The sequence below is a fragment of the Mus pahari genome, chromosome 9, assembly GCF_900095145.1.
Source record: "Mus pahari chromosome 9, PAHARI_EIJ_v1.1, whole genome shotgun sequence".
Classification (NCBI taxonomy): domain Eukaryota; kingdom Metazoa; phylum Chordata; class Mammalia; order Rodentia; family Muridae; genus Mus; species Mus pahari.
Genome location: NC_034598.1, coordinates 82894617 through 82912394, shown reverse-complemented (window position 1 = coordinate 82912394; position 17778 = coordinate 82894617). Strand labels below are relative to the sequence as shown.

Below are 17778 nucleotides of genomic sequence, written 5' to 3'. Positions count from 1 at the left end.
TCTCTCTCTCTCTCTCTCTCTCTCTCTCTCTCTCTCTCTCTCTCCCCTGTCGCTCCCTTCTTTTTGTTGGCATCCAATTAGAAGTTAAAGCTGACTTTTCAATACAGAATGCCCAGATCCTTTCCAGCTCTGCAAAGTTTTAATTAACATCTGACTTCTCCTTCTGTGGGGAAGCAAACACAAGTCTGTTTACTCTTGTTTGGAAGCAGTGCTAAACTTTTTAATGGCCCTGAGACCTGTCTGCATGCTTTCCCAAGATGGTCTGGACCCATGGGGAGTATCTTGGCAGCTTACTAGAGCCTTTCAACCAGCAAGATGTCTTTTCCTATGGACAGCCTTCAGGCTGATCAGTTCTACAGCTGTGTTCTCCACAGATCATCACAACCAACAATGAAGGGGGCCAAACACAAGGAGGCTTTGCATAATGTCAAGTGCCCCTGTACAAAGGGAAGAGGCAAGCTCATTAACTGGACATCTGGATTCTTGGCAGCAAGAGCAGAAAGCTCTTGCTTATAATTGCCTTGTTCTATACGTGTAGCCTCAGTGTTTGGGAGTGGTTCACGATAAGCAACAGAATTTGATGAAATTTTAAAATCTCCACCTTATAGAGTATCTTAAAACTTTAAGATAATAAAGGTCCTAGGTCATTCCAGACCTTTGTGATGCAGGCTGCCATTGAATCACATTTAACATACAAATTTTCTTACATTTTTATTATTATAGTTTTACATTAAAAAAAACGTGTTTAATATCTATCATCTTGTACTGTTTATGATGTTCAAGAACACTTGCAAGTCTTTTTCCTTAATAATACTTATAGCAAGTATCATCCATATTAAAATAGCAATGTTAATAGAAGGAAATATTTCAAATAGCGTCCATTATTTAAACACTGTGTTGAACATCCAAAGAAATGCATTGCCCTATTCAGTCCTCTCTGAAGTTTGAAGTAAACCAAATGAAGAGATGGGACCAGAATATTTGTCTAGGTTTGAAAATGTGTGGCTATTGAAACTGGGACTCCAACCTAGACTTGTTTATTTCTTCCAACACTCAAAGCTTCCAATCCATGTTTTACTGGCAAAGCAGAGCCAGGAAGACCAGTCCCAAGTCACACCGAGTGCTGCACAGTCTGGGGCTGTGTTGAGCCAATGTTCCTGCCCTTGTACACTGAGCCAGGGCCACTGAAAATTCACCTCAACTCAACCAATTGCAGCCGACTCTGTCTAAAATTGTGAAATAACTCTTGTTTTCAGGTTTGTTTTCTGTCATCATGGAACTCAGTTCACAAAGAGTACAATACACTCACAGCAACCTCTTTAATCAGATGGTGTGGTTCATGGTTCAAATGCACCTAATAGATGCTGGTGACTATGACACACAACTTTCTGTTCTTATTTTTGGGTTATCTTTGAATTATGCACTGAAAAAAAAAATGAAGGAGAGAGAATACTTCTTAGCTGGAGCTATGGGAGAGCTAATGTGTGGGGTCAGTGAGCTTTACTCTTGAGATACAACTTTGAAAGGGGAAATGTATGGCTATTTGGTTATTATCACAGGTAAGTAGGTGGAATAAAGAGAAAATAAATGATGGGTCATTGGAGTTTAGCAAACAGAATACTGCAGGTCTTTGATTGCAGAAAAGTGTACCATACATTGTTAGATTTCAACAAAAATGATAAAATTGTATCATTACCTGACCAAGATTTATTTTCGTTGATTTACTGACTGAATCCCCAGCCATGATTCATCTTGTTTATAGAGATTATGATTATAAATGCCAAAATCCTACTTGGCTTTCTGGTACATGGTTTCTTTCATTGGCTTCCTCCCTCAGATCTCCCTTTATCTGAAGATAGCTTCCTTAAGGCATCAGCTCCCTTGACAGAAAGGGACCTTCCCCACCACCACCACCCAAGCCTGTAAAGATACTTTCCTATGACAAAGGTATCTTGGAACTCAAGAGCCATTAAAATGAGTCAGTCAGTGGGAGATATACCAACACCCAGGCTGTACTTCAGGCAAAATGATGTCACTCTTAAGGATGAATGGTGGAAGCCTTTAAAATAGAGGCAATCAGGCACAGCTACTGAGAGGTGCAAAGGGGAATGAGTAAAGAAGATGCTGATCACAGGAGCTTAAATCTGCAGGATGGATGCTCCCTGCCCCCTCCAGTATTTCAGGCTCATTGCCTTTCCTCAGTGAATAGCAGGAATGAGAACAATATAGAGAGTGTATTAGGAGGTTTTATCCTTTGGGAATAAAAGGAGTAGAATTTCCAATCAAGAAGGAATGTAAAACACCATCCCAATTGTCTATGTTAAATGAATTTTGTCAAGGAATTTTATGTAAAGCCTATTCATCTTCAACAGAGGAATGCTCTAAATAATATGTTAGAGACAAGTTAGTTAGCTAATTTAGTATTTTTTAAACAGCAATTTGCTGGCAAATGACAATTTCATAAAGAAAATCTCCATCATGAAAACACTGGAAGAAACACCAAGCTAGACGACGACGGCATGAGCTTTCTTTCTGCTTTACCTGATCCTTTCTGGGTGCATAGGCTCAGCTGTGGGCACCAACTCTATCACAATGAACTGTGTCAAAACAATGCCATAGAAAGATGACAATTAAAATATGATGTTCTAGCAAGAGAGGCAGAAACACATCCCCAGACATGGTGGAGAAATGAAAGCAGCCCTTTCCTCCTTCCTGGACCACATAAACTACGTTAGCGATTTCTCAAAGCATATTATTAGATTTTTATTTTAATCATTCTTCCAATACTTCAATGTCAGAATGTTAAGTGCTTTGTGTACCTGCCTGTCCTTCTCAAGAGGACTGTGGTAGTATGAGAACCCAAATGTTATCCAAGTCCATTTTCGGTGAATTAGAGGATTCTCTGGAGCATATTATTTCCTGTGTTGGGAAAGAGCATGGCTTAAATTTTTCTGAATAAATTTTCAAAATCAAATTTGAAAGTTTTCATGAGAGATGATCCTCCCTGGTGGGTGATGCGAAGCATAACCTGAGGGGCAAACATGAAAATAATTAGCATAAAATGTATTAGCATATAGATGCCTTTGAAATAATAAACAGCAGAAAACCCAAATGCTTATCCCCAAAAGAAAGTGATGAGAAAATACACAATTAGCGTAGTCTTCTTGCATGACAACTCTAGCCTGAAACCCACAATAACTTTCTCATTCTGTGAAGGGCACAATGACCAGGGAGATGGAGAAATCACCCCCAACTCTTAACTCTCCTTCCTTTGCTTTATTTGGCCATTATGACCACATGAATATCCTCCACTCAACCTTTAACCCATACTCCTAAGCCTTTCTTCTTTAAACAGAAATAAAACCAAACATCTTCTTCCTTTTACTTATTTCACCAGCCAGCAAATACTCAGATGTAAAGCTTTTCTTTTCTTTTCCTACCCTTCTTCTTCTTTTATCTGCCTTCCCATAGCTTTCTCGATGGTACATCAGATTCTGGAACTGGTGATTTCATTGCCAAGAGGACAGGGGGGTCTAGTTTTAAAATAGTATAATATTCTATGTTTTTATTCACAATGGTCCATAAACTCAAACCAATTAATTTTATATTTGTAATAGGTGCTGTTTCTGAGATAGTAGAATGGTGCAGGCTGGCATGGTAGTAAGAATATAGAGTCAGTCCCCATTTTAAAATCTGTTGAGATAACCTTGGAAATGATGACTTAAACCTAAGTCAGTCTTCCTGCTTAACAAGTAGTGATATGTCTACATTTCATTAAAACTGTTAGACAAGTATAAAGAATATACACACCCTGGGCACTGTAGCTTTGTTTACCTTCTTCAATAACCTCAATGAAGAGTCTACATTTTGTGATTTATTTTTTAGGATTTATTAAGTTAAATACCATTCCACTTTAACTTTGCATGTATTTAGATAAATGAGAAGTCCTAAGGACATTAAGGAAAGATACCATAAAAGAGAATGGATCATAGTGACATGACAATATAAAAATGGACTTCCTCATCCAAAAAGTAGTGAGGAAAAGAAAGATTCTAGAGTTAGAATTCAACCCATAGAAGCAGAAAAATGGGCTTCCAATTGAACTTTGTTACTACTAGTAGAAACGTATGACTATTTCATCGAGTGCAACTCAGAAGGAAGGATTCACTAACCACACTTAAAATTACCTAAATCATGTGACACAGATGACTCAAACAGGAATCATGTTGTATAGCTGAAGCAATATATTCCTACCTAGACTGTATTGTGTTCTTTTGAGTTGTCTATGCAGTTTTGAGACTGTATCTCACTGTATAACCAAGGCTGGTCTGGAGCTCCTTAGGAAGCCTATGCTGTCTTTGAAATCTTCTTTCCTGGATTCCAAGTTTTAGGGCTAAGAGCCCTGTACCACCATGCTAGGATTATCAGTTTGATAATTAGCTATTTTTAAAAGGCATCATCAGAGCACTTAGAACCCTAAGAAAGTATGTATCCCCCAAGATACTTTGATTTCTCAATTTTCCTTCAATTTTGAACTTCCGATGGATGCCAGTTACTTTACAAAAGCATGCTTTGGCCTCTTGCCATATTGCGAGGAGAAAGGAAACATATATTGTCAAGTAACAGATTCTATGGATATTGTCAAGATAGCCTTGGTTTGTGGCTCTATTCTTTCTATGCAGCTCATGCTTCAGTCCTGCCTTTCCTTAACTGATATCGCTTACATTTACAGCTTCTTATCATCAAAGCCTACCTTTCTTGAACACTTACGTCTCATCAGCACCTCATGTACTCCTGACACACCATGATGAAACGGGGAGAGAGGCCAGAAAAGCCTGCATTTCCATATTTTTCTTAACAAATGCACTGCTTGGTTGTATCTATGATTCAGTGCAGCGGAGGAAGTTTTCGTTGCTCTGTAGGATCAGACTCATGACTCTGTTTAGCTCTTCCCTTTCAAACAGATCTCACAGAGCCCGTGTCATGAGGCTGACATCGTATGTAGGGCAATCCTGCCAGACGTCATTCAGTCCTTGTCTTTCTTCTTCACTAGAGCACATAGAGGCCTATGCATTGCATTTCAGATTAGTTTGAAAAGGAATCTGGCAGTAAACAGACCATAAGCTGTCTGTTTATGACATTGGCTTTCAGGATGCCCAGGGATTTTGCAAGCCTGCGAAGGGAAAGGACTGTTTCATGGGTTCGCTACATACAAATGGATATAAAAGCTATTCTATATGCTTTGCCAGTCACTGGGAAAAGGAAACCATGCTCTAAGCAATCCAAATAGGAATCCAGGCTCTAGCAATTGCTTCCTTTAAGAAGATTCGGTGTTCTCAGTGGGCTTTCTTTTATGCTAATGATGTTCAGGTATAATCCATTTGGCCTAAAGTTGTGATTCAAACTTTAGAGCACACAGGAAGAATAAAGTAAAGACAAACCTTCCATGGCAATCTCTACTCATTGTTTTTAAAATGTACTTGGTTGAGTTCATTTCCTAAGCATAGTAAACCTAGTTTTCCTTTTTTTTTTTCCCCCATTCCCATTTAAAAAGAGCTAGCTGATACTTAGACCCATAAACCCACCAACCTGTTTCTGTATATTTCAAAAGAAATTAGGAAATACAACTTCATAAAAGAAAATGGCTGTATTTACTGGGTCTCACCCCACCCCACCCCCGCCAAATCTGGGGAGGAGGGCTTTTAGATTCTTTCTACCTTGCTTCTTGTGATATTATACTTTCATAGACGTGAGGAAACAAAAACTAGGAGGTAACCATGTCAGTGGAGCTATGAGTTGGCCCAGTCAGCAGGGGGCTGTTTTCTTGGAAGGCAAGTTCCTGTTGTGGATCAGGGCTTCAGCCTTCTCCTTCACCAGGGTGTGGTTCCTAGAGCAACTATAATCCTTTGTGGTTGATTGTGTTAGGGATCCTATGTAAGCATATCTGAATGCTAGTAACAAGTTATCTAAAAAAAAAAGAAACCATGAAAGCCATTCCATTTATAATGGATCTAAAACCATGTATAAGTTATATGAATAAATCTAATCAAGGAGATAAAAGACTTATGCAATGAAACCTTCAAAACACTGAAGAAAGAAGCTCAAGAAAACAATGCATTTCCCATGTTCATAGACTCATGTCACTAGAACACACATATGGTCCAAAATAAAGTATACATTCCGTTAAAATACTGATCAAAATTATTGTGTGGAGTTTTCCACCATAAACCGGGAAAAAAAATCTTAAAATTTGTAATGTAGCACACACACACAAAAACCCTCTTCATTAAACAGAATAAAACTATTGGCAACGTTAGAAGCCCTGATTTCAAGATGTACAAAGCAAGTAGTCATCAACACAGCATGAGGCTAGCATAAAACCAGACACTGAGGCCAATGAAATATACTAGAAACCACTAAAATAAACTAACACTTTCAACAGTCAATTGATCTTCAACAAACATGCCAAAAATACACATTGTGGAAAGATTGCTTCTTTGAAATATGATGCTGGGGCAATTAGGTATCCATGTGCAGGAAAATGAAACAGAGTCTATTTCATATCGTAAAGAAACTTTAAATGGATTAAAGTATAGGGCCTTAAACCATAAAATTACGAGAAGAAAACAGAGAACAATCTCCATGATGTCGGAATAAGTTATGATTTTTATTATTTAATCTATTCCTTGAGAATTTATATATCTATACAATATTTCCATCACATTCACTCTCACAATACCCCCAGTTTCTCCCAGACCCCCAGTCTATTAAGCTCCTGATTTCTTCTTCTCTTCTCCCCACTTCCATATGACCCACTGAGTCCAGTGCTGACTATATACACATGGTATACGGTATGAGGATTTTATGGCTTAAAAGAAAAGGGGACAAATGGAAAGGGCAACAGGCTAAAAAAGCGGGTACACCAAAGGAATTCATCAAGAGAGATGCAACGAAAAGAATGGGAAGGGAGGAATTATCTATAAGCTATTTATATGATGAGTAGTTAGAACTTGAAGAGTACAGGGAGATCAAACATCTCAACAGAAAAACAAAACAACAACAAAAACAAAAACAAAAACAACCAAGCAACCCAAAGAAAGGCAAAAGAGATGAAGGAGACTTCTCAAGAGAAAACACACAGATGACCAACAGGTAAATGAAAAAAATCTTCACCTATCACTAATTACCAGAGAAATACAAATTTGAGAAATGATGTTACCAATCTTAGAATACTTTTATAATGCCCTGGCAACGATGTAGGGGAATGCGAAACTTTGTAGGCCTTTGGTGGGAGTATGAGTAAGCACAGCCATTTCAGAAGCCAGCAATCCACATTGGGCACAAATATAAAACTATAATAAAATGAGTATGCTGGTGAGAAATCTGTATGCTGTGCACATGCTCACTGTAGCATATGTCACAACAGCCCAGGAAACAGAATCAATGTAAGTTTCAATCAACAGATGTGTGGATAAAGGAAATGAGGTATAAAAATCCTGGAAGGCTATCAACCTTTGAACAGATGAAGCTCTGACATCTGTAACAGCATGGGCAAACCCCCAAAGATCATGTGGGGAGCAAAATAAGCCAGGCACAGGGAAATCTCTCTTATAGATTCAGTCTAAAAAATGCTGAACCTAAAGAGGGCATTGTGGTACCAGGGGTTGGGAAATGGAAGCAGAAGTTAGGGAACTTGGGAATACATTCAAAGGATACAAAATTTATTTTGGATAAATATACTCAAGAGTTATGCTTTGAACAAAGTGACTATAGTTTATAATAGCACATATGCATTTTGAAAATCACTAAGAATAGCTTTTAAATGTTCCCAACACACCCAGAAACATCTGTAGGATAGTGCATTATTTAGCCAGTTGGACCATTCTCTAAAGTATGCATACTTTAAAATATCATGTTGCACTTGATTATATATATATATATATATATATATATATATATATATATATATATATATATAATTAAATTAAAGCAGATGTGCCAGATGTGCCTCTTTTCCCAATACTCCAAAAGCTGAGGCAGGAGGACTGCAAGTTTGAGTTCGGCATAGGCTAGATAAGAAAACACTGTCTTAAATAGAAAAACGAAGTTGTTGTTGTTGTTTTTTAACTTCCCATCAGCAAAAATAGTCAGAGTCACAGAATTAGTATTTTTCATCTATTATTCAGGAGGCAAAACATAAAATGTTAACAAAACAGCCTTGTTCATCTACCCCAGATAGAAGTCATCAAGGATGAAGGTGGAATCTAAATTTGGGGTCTATGATGAAGTGGTTGATATTACTGAACAACATGGATCTTCAGCTCTCCTTAAATCAAATTTCATGGACACTCCCTCCTCAGCACCCACAATTACACTCCATTACTTAATGACATGGTTTTAATGATTTAACTCTGACAGAGGAAAAAAAAACATGACTTTATCTAGGAGGTCTTCATCCTTTATCAAGGATGTTCTGCATTTTTCTTCCAAGGTATATGAAGATTTTCACAAATGAAAAATGTCTAACAACACACCACTAAGATTTGTTACCAAGAACTTAATATTGTTTAGAAATTTGCAAGAATGATCTCAGTTTGGGGGAGCTGGAATTGAGATTCTACAATAGCAAGATAATTTGTATATCATATAAAAGGGAACAGTGGGACAATAGAATCCAAACCCCAGATAAAGCTACTTTATTTTGGACTTTATGAAACTGATGAATGGATATAAGAAATGATTTGGGGATCTGGACTGATTGGCAGAGGTGGGAGGGGAATGAATTGGTGACATGCTGCTGTGTGTGGGATGATGGATAAATATTAGAAAAGGGGAAAATGTACAAGTTATAGTCAAATTTACCAACTCTACCAAGATTCCTTGGTCTAGTACCATCAGAATAAAATTTTATTCCTGAAAATCATATGATTATTCTGAAGATGTGATAGCCAGAATGTCCTATATAGTGTCCTATATAACATCCTAGTATCTGAGAGTGAATGTACACCTGTTTTTAGGGAACTTGTGATTTTTGTTTTGGCTTCTCCATATTTTTCCCAGCATTCACCCAGGATAGAGCCCGCAACACTATTATATCCGTTCTGTGCTAAGAAACTAGCTGGTTTTGAAAATAAATTTAACCAACCCAATTGACCAGTCTCATTCATTTTTAATTCAATGTGTGTGCTAATCCTTCCATTTAAATCTCATAAGATTGAATCCTCGATATCAAATTTTCCATTCAGCCTGGCAATATGCTTTGGGCCTGTGAACACACTATTTTAATGAGTACAGAAGCCCATGATGGTAAGTTATACCATCAAACATGCCGTTTTCTTTTCTTTTTCCTTTTCTTCTGAAGAGAAGGTGGGCAGGGAGATCAATGAAGAAGGCAACTCCAAACAGGGAGTATGGGAGCCTCTCTCGATAACTGCATCTCAGAGTGTAAAATGGGACCTGCTCTCTTTGCACTGCTGGTTTGAACTGAATAGCACATTTAAGAATAATGTAGAACTAATGATCATGGTTGTGATAGGTCTTGCTAATTGAAAGGTGGATAAATTCTTGAGGTGACTTATAGTCAAACCCCAGAGGCCACATTTCAATGCTATGTGATGTAGAATATCAAGCTAATGGATCTCAACCTGACTCTGTCACACAGAATGAGTGTTTCAATGTTCCCATTCATAAAATTGGGGGAACTGTGGCCCCTGCTTCAAAGGTTTCTGCTTGCATTAGAGGTAAAGTTCTGAGAACAGTGCCTAGCATGTAGCAAATGTCATGTGAGTGTTAGACATTCCCCTCGTTGTTGTTCATAATCACATATCCATCACTTAAGAGGCACAAAAAACTCTTTCTGTTACATTTTCCTTCAGTCTGAGGGAGAACGAAATACCATTTAATTATCTCAGTCATTGGCAATTTATTCATTAGCATGGGCCAAATGTTATAGGGTTAAATGGCAGCAAAATATTTGTCCTTTAAGTTTACACTGTAGGGGAATGATATACAATAAATGTATTTATGTCATGGATTGGTGAGTGTTATGGAAGACAAACTACAGAAGATGAGAAAAGATTCATAAGGGACACTCGTTGCCCCTACATTTAGCCTTGTTTGACAAAATGGCTCAATCAAGGTCCCATTTCCCCCTCTAGAAAAATTCCCATGCTGACAGACATTCTAGGTAACTGCTTCACTGAAATTACAACCGTATGAATGAGACAGAAATAATCCAACATATGAACACATCCAGACAGACATATGTACACTGGCTTTCTGAAATGTAATGTGTATGCAATTTGCTGAGTGGCTGCTTGTCACTTCCATCTGGTCTCATTTCCCTAGCACTTGACTGCACCACCAGGATGTAAACTCTAAAAGCTAGAAAACAAAATTTAAATACTCAAACACGTATGAGGATGTGTTTTCCAAAGCAGCAAAACTCAAGCTAACTCTGTCCTTATGCCATTAATTTCAAAGTAACAGGGGCTAAGCACAAAGGCCACGGAGTATAAAGGACATTCCACTGCAGACCTCATTAAGTGGGCTTAAGATAAGGTTGACAAGTTAATGACAAAAATCTAATTTAGATTTTTCTGGACATAAAAACACAGAGTGAGTCCAAACAGAGCCCACCTCTACCATGTATCCTTTCAAAGAGGGCTGCAACCCAGGGTCAATTAGCCCCATGGAGTTCATGAATCAAAGGCTGGCATAGATGTGGCCCTATTCATCCATGTTGAATAGGAAAATCATGCCCTATGTGCTTTGGGTTTGAGCTCTGGTCCTATTTAAATTGTACAGATGTCACAGGTCCCTAAATTAGCAGTGGTTACTAGGAAAATGATCACCAGGCTGAACATACTGAACAAAAGAATAGCTTGCTCTAGACACCACACTGAACAGGAAGTTCTGTTGCTGTTGTTTGACATTTCTCTAAAAGCCCCTTCCTACTTCTCCAGTCTAGCAGTCCCATGAAATATGGGTTGTTTTCAAAGGCACTTATTTAGGGTCTATATTATCATACATTGGTTGTTCTGGTATATGACTACTTCAATTCTCTATTTGTCCATCCCCAAGTGGATGTGCTTTGCAGTGGAAAGCTATTTACCTACATTTTTAATATCCGTTTCAGTCTTATCATAGTCAACCCAAATAATTTACCCTGTTCATAGTTAGGACAGCAGCAAGGATAGGAACCCAGGCCATCTATCTTCTAAGCTTATATGTGTATTCTGCTACCCATGTGAGGAGGAACAAATATTTGTTGAATAGATGTAGGAATGAGTGGGTGTATTTCCTAATACCCTGAGGATTAAAAGAAGCTGGATTTACAACTTTAACCACTGTCCATTTGAAGAATCAGTATACAATCATAGCTTAGTGGATTAGTGGTTTAGAATCCTTAAAGACACAGTGCCCTCTACTCTCTAGGTTTCTTCCATACCTTTAAAAATACTTGACAGATAAAAGGTGTTTGTGCATCCATCTCTATTATCTCCCAAGTCTTGCATAGAACCCTTGAACCTTTATCCTCTTGCTTCTAGTATCAGAGTGCTGGAACCAAAGGCATGGCTACTAAACCTAGCTATGTGCTACCCACTCTCTTAAGAAATTCTCAGACATTTCCACATGTGTAGATCTCTGGACATATGCCCAAGCTTAAGGGGGACCTCAGTTCCTGGTCTCAGCTTCTCCAACTCTGACACACCTCATTTTTACTCAATGCCTAATTATAATACAGATCATACATATTTATCTACTATAAATAATATACAGATACAGTAATGAATGTGTATTGAGGAGGAGAACCTAAGTTCTCTGCTTGTCAAAGCCTGGTTAATATTGTAGATTTCTCTCTATCCTCATTCCTGGCCTCTGAATGCATCTGTATGTGCATGTATATACATGTGCATACATGTAAGAGACCAGAGGATAACATTGGGTGTCTTTCTCAGTCACTTCCCACCTTGTTGTTTATACAAGGTCTCTCTCTCTGAACCTCGAGCTCAGGTTGACTAGACTCGCTGACTAAGGAGCTCCAGGGATCTGTCTGTCTCTGCTTCTCCAGGACTGGGATTACTGACTTGTGCCACTATGCCTGGTTTGCTTCGTGTTAGGGATGTAAGTTCAGATCCTCACGCTTTTATCACAAGGCTCTTCTGACTGGAACATTTCCCCGACCTCACATCTGTTGGTTTCTAGTACAAAGTTACTGCAGTTTACATAGAGGCTATAGTTAACACTTTCTTCTTGATACTAGGCGTTGGGTTAAAGTATACATCATACACACATAACGAAGAGTTATTATTATTTCTATTTTACAGATGGGTAAAGAGGGTCCACAGGAGTTTAAATAAAAATACCCAAGGTTATACAGCTAGCAAACCTTAAATGAGGTTACCTGTTCACAGAGCTTTTGGTTCACCAGTCCAAACACACTTTATTTAAACTTTGCAGTAACCCAGGGTGGCAAATGCCACACTTAGCTGAGAACCCGTTTACACTAGTCACATCTGTTGAGAAACACGAGCGTTCCTTCGGCCAGAATACACACTAATAAAGACTTTCCAGCTTCCTCAAAGAACCAGGGGCTTGAGCAGTTTTTCGATGTCCTCAGAAGGTTTGACTGCCTAGGTTAGGGATACAGATCTTGTAAAATGGTAACTTGGGGTTACAAATAGGATTAGTGGTCATGGCTCTTAATCTAGTAGCCACTAGTCTCTCCCCGGGCACTCAGAGCACCTACTGGGTGCACCTTGCCACTTCAGACTAAAGCTGTGCGCGGGTTGTGAGATGGGCATACTGAAGTAGCTGATTTCCCTCAGGGAGCCCTCAATCTACCCTTTGGGAAGAAAATCAGAGTAAGTGAAGCAGTAAGAATCAAATTAATCTCCGAATGCATTAGCAATACTTAGAAGTATTAAAACGAAATCAAAATTTCTTCAAAGGATTAAGTCCTTCACCCTTTAACTCAGTCAGACCTGCCTCCCCCACAAGCCAATTAGAGTTCAAAGAAAAGAGTCATACACCTCATTTGGAGATCAGTTGAACCTTGGGCACATGTGATAAATCCTTAATAAGTCAGAAAGATAGATGTATTTATTCTTAAAATTAACTAATTTTCACACCCAAGGTTAAGTGATTTGCCCCAAGACAATTTACTGGAATGTCTGATAAGACACCACAGTCCCATTTCTCATTTGACACCCCTGACCCCTCTCCCTTGCTAAAGTGTCCCTGCAGAAACACTCACATGGACAGACAGAGTCAGACGCAAAAGATGCTCATGCCTGCACATGGAAACAGAAAAACAAACAAACAAACAAACAAAAGGCAGTTTTTATGGAAATATCTAAGAATCCCATGGTCAGCGAGCAGAGTCTTAGACATCGTTCTATAGAGAGCAGGGAGCTGTGAATTTGGGGGTGTTGGGGATGTAGCTCCTTATGGCTGCATCTTCTATACAGACTTGAGTTTCCATCAGGTTCTTTAGCAGAAGAAAAAAAATTCCTCCCAGATAACGGAACTAGAGGGCCAGACACAACATTAAAAGTCTTTGCTTATATGGTGTGTTTTTTGAGGATACACACACACACACACACACACACACACACACACACACACATTTTGAATCTATAGTGCTAAACTCTCTCATATAATTCATAACAACATTACAACATTCAGCAAGTTGCTTCAGGCCACTGGAAAATAGAACTTTTCCAAGATTTTTGTTGTTGCTTTGGGGGGTGGGGGGTTGTTTTGTTTTGTTTAGAACCTCAAATACAGTAATCTATACAATGCGCCTATGAACAATGATAGTTCAGTAACAATCCAAAGCAAGGGAAAATATGCTAATACAGATCATCATCATGACACATGAATTTCATTCGAAAAAGTACTGAGATTATCTGCATTAATTAGATAGTAAATAGCCAAGGAGAAATTACATGCAAGCATTGGTACTGATAGAGAAAATGGAACGTTTAATACATAATATCTTCCCCACACCCCAGATGCTCTTTATTTAGCCCATAAAGCATTTTAAGTTTTCCTGGGATAGTCAGCACTACCTTTACATTTTCATAGCAAAACTGTAGTTAGAACAGATTCATTGTTTCATGTTTCTTATTCTTCCTATTAAACTCCATTGTAATTTTGCTATGTCTCAGTCTATCCTAGAGAACCCAAATTACACAAAACTTTGGGGATAGAAATTTGCATAATTGGAATAATTAAATTTTTGGTAATTATAATTCTCACTTAAACCTAAATTAAATATGCCAAACTATAATTATGTTCAAATTTGCATCATGAAAATTATCCCCCTTTTGCTCACGGCATCTTAAAATATCTAATGGGAGATCTTAAGCTCTTCTGGTAAAGTCAAGAGGCCTTATCTCCCCAGCCTTTGGGAAGAAGAGAAATCACACATTAGACACAGTCCTGTAGCCTCTTGGGAGAGGGAAGATGGTCCATTATTTCTTCACTGTGACATGTAAGGTTGGTTCAATAATCTTTAGGTACCTGCTAGGGACACTGCCATTAATGAGAGCAGAGAATCAGAGGAGACGGTAAAATATGAATGTTTTCTTTGGCGAGAAACCTTAAGTAAAGCAGGTCCTGTTTTAGGACAAGGGTAAACAGGGTAATGAGAAAAAAAGACACACACAAGAAGGCTGTAGCATTTTGAACCAGACACTGGAAAAAAAAAAACCATTGTCTCTTAGTCTTTTTAAAATGAATAAAGACAGGGACCATGTACAGACAAGGAACATTTGCCTTTTAGCCCAGGGGACACTGAAGAATTTTTAAGAATCTTAGGATTGAATCCTTCTTATTTATTTGGGATGGCAAGATAAATGACAAAAATAAAATGGCGTAAGATGCCTATTTCAATTGCCTTTCTGGTATAAGTCTAAATGAAACAAATGGTGTAATTAAACTTGCAAGATGGTTTATTTACCTCCATCTTTGGATGGATATAATCTGTGACTATATTGGTCAAGAAATAGACAAGGCTCCATGTACAGGGTTGGCACACTGTCAAAGCATCCAATGAATCTCCCACAAAAAACATATGAATATATCTCCAGTTGAGTAAAATATTCACATTAATAAAGGGATAAGGCAGAAGAAGCCTGGCTGACATCCCATCTGCTCTTATGAATTAAATTTAGCCATCATATGTAATATAGACATTTCTGTCTGAATATCATAAAACCCTGACATAGCTGGGGCTTTCATTAGAAAGCTCCACAATGTGACTTGAATAACAATCTGTCTTAGCTAATTAGTATTTTCACGTTACGATATTCACTTCCAGACATATTGCTATTTGCACATGGTAATTTAGGTAAACAGATCCCGTCCACAGCTGCATCAATTAACACTGCTAATCAAAACTGAATTCAGGTAATTAGGCACATTTATGCAAAAAATGAGTAATTTGGGGCGAAAAAGCTAGATTCTTCAGTAATATGTCAATAAGTAAAAAAAAAATTCTCATTTTGTGTATGACGATGAAGGATGAAGGGGAGAGAAATCGTCGCTAATATACACATCATGTAGACAGAGTAAAATTTTGAAATTAAATCTCACTCTTTAATTGGCCTGCATTTTCAGAAATTGGATCATATTTTTCATAAATGTTTTTCCTCAATGTTTCCATATCGTGAGGCTGATTCATACCTGCCTAAGAGTGTAATCACCACCAAGCAAGATGCAAATGGTTACTGAATCCTCAAGGATTCATACAACTTGGGGAGGGGGGCGGGAGACTCAGCCCAGACTTAGTAATCAATCTCCCATCTCCAGGCAAGACTCTGGGTGACTCATTTCCCCATACACTGAAACCCTGTCTGCCAGCAGTCCTTTTCTTTTACAGCTTGAGTCATGATAATATCCTTCTCCCCGATTTCCATGCTGATATTATTTAGCATTTCTACACCATGTCCTTTAGTGGGCTTTTACATTTGTTCTCAAAATGGATATGACGAACTGGTTGATATTTGCTTTGTCTCTTTAAAGACATAAACCAAAATGACGATTCTGAAGCACTATTCTGTTCAGAGAAACTGGTTGGGTTTTCTGCTAAGTATTAATGTGCTATGGTGGGCCTTCCTTTAAAAAGTATCAGATATACCCACAAAGGGCTCAGCCATCTACCTACCTCTCCCACCATTCTCCCAATGTCTTTTCTTCCTGAAACTGTGGTGTGCTTCCTGCCCTTTCTAACGAAACAGGGCTTCTGTCTCTTTAGCTTTACTTGAATGGTAAGTGGTGCATTTGATTCAATTTAACTACCATTCCTTAGTTCTCACTGTCTCTTAGGCACCCCCTAAAACCCTGAGAGGGTGTACAATACAAAGGTAGACTTAGAGTGTTCACACTCCTTTGGGCCAACTTCAGATGGTTAATAAACCAAGAGAATCAACTCTCCCCGGTGGAGATGTTACTAGGGCAGCTGGAGTTGTGCATTCCCAAGTCCAAAACGTCCTGGGCTAAGCTTCTGGAGATTTGCTTTTTGTCTAACTCAGGATAATCCTGTTTCTTTCCCCCGATAATAAGTTAGGAAATGAGAACAAAGTTCTCTTGCTAAGCCGCATGCTGTCTTTTCTCCATGGTCTAGTATTCCAGAACAACTTTTACTCTTTATTTTTAGTGTTTATCCAAATGATGTTCTTGCCACGTAGCCTTTAGAGAAATTGATCATCAACAACTGGACAATTTCCTACAACACAGAAACCTGACAGATGCTGTCTTTGGGACACAATTTCCGTAATTGGAGCTATCAAATAGAATGGCACATTTATCAACAGATTGTAAGAGTACAGTCACCAAGTGGTGTAAGGGATGTTTGGCAAAGACACTTGTTAGGTAAACAGTTACTTATAAGCTTTACATGAAAAAGAAGTAAGTATAAACATCTTAAAGATATCTTTTTATCTCTCCCCTCTCTCTCTCTCTCTCTCTCTCTCTCTCTCTCTCTCTCTCTCTCTCTCTCTCTGTGTGTGTGTGTGTCTGTCTGTCTGTATGTGTGTGTGTTGGTGTGTGTGTGTTGTATATGCTTAAGTTGTGTGTCTTGGGGGATGTCAGTGTGTGCGTGTAAGCTATATGTTTGCAGGTTAGAGACTAGCTTCAGATGTCAAACAAATTCATTCTCTTTGCTTGGAACAGCATCTCAGGTCCACTTTTGCAGAACCCAGTCTACCCCAGACACATTTTTTTCTCTTCCTCCTTCCTTCAGGTAGGGGTTCTCTGGTATTCAGAGATATTTGTGCTACTGTATCAGTCATATTCAGTTTAGAGAGATTGGAACTTAGGCTGTCAGACTTGTGGAGCAATCTGTGTACCACCAGAACCATCTTTCAAGCCCTCAAAGATAACCTGAATGGTGTGCTAATTTTAGGACTAACTGCATAGACTATGTCACATAGGTCACAGCCACCTGACTATACTAGGTGAACAATCATGTGAATTAAGAATTAATTAAGGAATGAATAGTTCTCTTTAGTCCGGAAAGTTAATGTTGGGATGCTTATCATTTCTTGAGTATTTGCTTCTTTTAGATTATATCAAACAGATTATAAGAAATAGTTTATTTAATTACAATTAGCTAATACTTTTACTCTAATGTCTGTGGAACAAAGACACTTCTTTTAAAAGCTGTAGGTAGCCGGGTGTGGTGGCGCACGCCTTTAATCCCAGCACTCGGGAGGCAGAGGCAGGCGGATTTCTGAGTTCGAGGCCAGCCTGTTCTACAAAGTGAGTTCC

At 38.5% G+C, this 17778-nt stretch overlaps 1 long non-coding RNA gene across 8 annotated transcripts in view; it reads right to left on the bottom strand.

Annotated features, from left to right (window-relative positions):
* Positions 1–17778, bottom strand: part of LOC115064698 — a 61914-nt gene that overhangs the window by 6071 nt on the left and 38065 nt on the right. For 7 of the 8 annotated variants that reach the window (XR_003844524.1, XR_003844521.1, XR_003844519.1 and 4 more), the window contains exon 8: positions 2820–2919. This is a non-coding gene — a long non-coding RNA (uncharacterized LOC115064698). Of the gene's footprint in view, positions 1–2819; positions 3029–4770; positions 5174–5717; positions 5967–17778 lie in introns of all 8 variants that reach the window. The other variant, XR_003844520.1, reaches the window with a different exon arrangement.